At 37.1% G+C, this 2663-nt stretch overlaps 1 long non-coding RNA gene across 1 annotated transcript; it reads right to left on the bottom strand.

Annotated features, from left to right (window-relative positions):
- Window positions 1–689: 689 nt before the first annotated feature.
- Window positions 690–1627, bottom strand: LOC146730027 (uncharacterized). The gene is made up of 2 exons (XR_014927898.1): window positions 1459–1627; window positions 690–1283 (listed from the first exon to the last, which is right to left on the bottom strand). It is a non-coding gene; the product is annotated as an uncharacterized LOC146730027 (long non-coding RNA).
- Window positions 1628–2663: the final 1036 nt, after the last annotated feature.

Below are 2663 nucleotides of genomic sequence, written 5' to 3'. Positions count from 1 at the left end.
GATGAAGCTCTTAAAAAGATTACTTCAAAATTGGAATGGTGGCAGCGTTACGCCCATGCAATCTCATACCAAGGCAGGGTTATTATCATTAATCAACTAGTTGCAACAAAACTCTTTCATCGACTTGTTTGCCTCTGTCCGCCACATACTTTCATTAATGATATTGAAAAACTATTCGTTGATTTTCTTTGGCAAGGTCGCCATTGGTTACCAGCTACACTTATTTACCTGCCATTGAAACAAGGTGGGCAAAGCTTGGTGCATATCTCTAGTCGGGTAACAGCATTTCGTCTGCAATATGTACAGCGGTATCTATACTCTGGTCTAAACCACCCATGTTTTTCATTCACTGACTACTTTTTACAACAAGCAAATCCATTTAAATATGTCAAACAGCTCTTCATTATTGATCTTCTCAGAACTGATATATATTGTAATCAAACCTTCTACCACGAGATACTCAGCAGTTGGAGATCACTCAAAATTGTTCGAAGAGATCGACCAGATTCCTCATCAATTTTGAGTGAGCCGCTCTTCAACAATAACTTAATACTGCACTCACTACGACAAGAGCCCTTTGTTTTTAACCACTTCGTAGATGGCGGCATATGTACAATAGGAGACCTAATGCACCCAAGCAAAAAACGATGGTTAAACTCAGCTGAAATAAAACAACGTGTTCCTGCATATTCCATGCGTCTTTTAGACAAAACAATAAAGACTTTATTCAATTCTATTCCCAAATCTTTCATTGAAGCCACACAATCTCATCTTACAGGTAACCCATCGAAAAATTATAATAACAATAATCCCTCGAATTACTTGTTGGAAATAACATGCAATAACTTGAATAATAAATTAGTATGTCCACTGTACAAAATCGAAAAAGGTGCAATTTACAAGTTCCTAATAAATGCACAAATGAAGGAAAAACAACCAGACAGTATGGACACAGTATGGAGAGACTTGTTATCACTTCCTGCTGAGATATATCCAGACTTCACCACATGTTATCTTGCTCCCATTTCAAAACAAGAGGGCGACCTCCAATGGCGAATCCTACATGGCGCTTATGCAACAGGTAATTTTCTATACAAGAGCAAATACCGCTCTAGTCCTGATTGCCCCTTCTGCCAAGAAAAAGACGACCTGCTCCATATCTTCTTACAATGTTCCCGCCTGGCACCACTGTTCAAAGTAGTAAAGCTAATATGTGAAAAGCTAGTGGGAGACAACTTTACTCTACCCTACTGGTGGTTTGTAATAGGCACACCAATAAAATCCTTTGGAAAAAAGGAAAAAAATGTAAAACAACTGGTAAACTACATTCTGACGTCAGCAAAACTGGCCATTCACTTATCACGAAGAAACGCCTTAAATGAAGAAACTCCGCTCGATGTTGTCAAGGTTTTCAACTCAAGACTACATTCAAGGATTGACGGCGAATACAACTACTACCTGAGCAATGGAAATACAGAACGTTTTACAGACAGGTGGTGCATCAATGAAGCCATTGTTAGATATGATGGTGAACAGCTAATTTATGCTAGATGTATCATATAAGTACAAACATTATAATGATTTTTCGAAATTCAACAGTTGCCATACTTAGTGTAAGTCATTAACAATATACCCACAATTTTTAAAATAAATTTATCTGAATGTCAGTTCAGAAGTGACGCTCACCTGTATTTTATTGATTTATGTATAACGACAATGTGTCTTTTAATAAATGTACTTTTTTTAAAAAATCTTCATACTTAATGTTCCCCATTGTGAAACAAGTTTTTACACCATTGTAATGTGAAATGTATTTTAATATATTTTCAATTGTACCCTTAATACAAAATGATTTAACATGAACATGCGATAATATGTGTAAATAATTGATATGTATTAATGACGTCTTTCGACTAATAAATGTTCATGTTAAAAATCAAAATCTTCTTCTTCTTCTTCTTCTTCTATGGAGAGAGGACGTGCTTTACTGGAGCTCCAGGATATTGGTTCATTTTAAGCCAGGGAAGTGCTTCTATTGTTTAATTTTACCACCACTATTATCGTGGTACTTTCTATATCATTTCTACTTGGTTTTTGTTTTCTAATACCAGCGGATTGCTGAGATTTTTGTTTGATTTTATTTTTGTGTTGGTTTGTGTGGGGCTGGCAAGATGGCCGCCCCCACTTATCGACCACCTGGCGTTTCACTTACGCGAAAACACGCTGTGAGGTGCGCCTCATTTGAAAACTTTACAGTTGAACAGTATGTCTCTGCAATTGGCGCTGTTATTGGAGATGAAAATATCATAGCTGCGTCCAGAATGAACCGCTCTGTCGTTGTTTTTCTGTCTTCAACAGACTTGGTTGACTATGTCATAAGTTTGGGTATTGTCATTGAGGAGCAACTTGTTTGCATTGAACAGCTGGTGAAACCTGCAACACGTGTCATATTATCCAACGTTCCACCATTTATTCCTGATTCTTTACTTGTAAAGGAATTGTCTGTTTATGGGCGTGTTGTGGGAAGTATGCGTACGATCTCTCTAGGATGCAAGTCAGAATCCTTGAAACACGTTAAATCTTTCCGTAGACAAGCATTTGTTTTATTGAAGAGTGAGCATATTAACGGGTTAATTAGTGTTATGTTTGAGGGTCGTCCTTAT

Source organism: Saccoglossus kowalevskii, chromosome 20 (assembly GCF_978046115.1).
Source record: "Saccoglossus kowalevskii chromosome 20, keSacKowa6.1, whole genome shotgun sequence".
In the NCBI taxonomy this organism is placed as follows: domain Eukaryota; kingdom Metazoa; phylum Hemichordata; class Enteropneusta; family Harrimaniidae; genus Saccoglossus; species Saccoglossus kowalevskii.
Note: the sequence above shows the minus strand (reverse complement) of the source record. Positions and strands in the feature narration are given on the sequence as shown.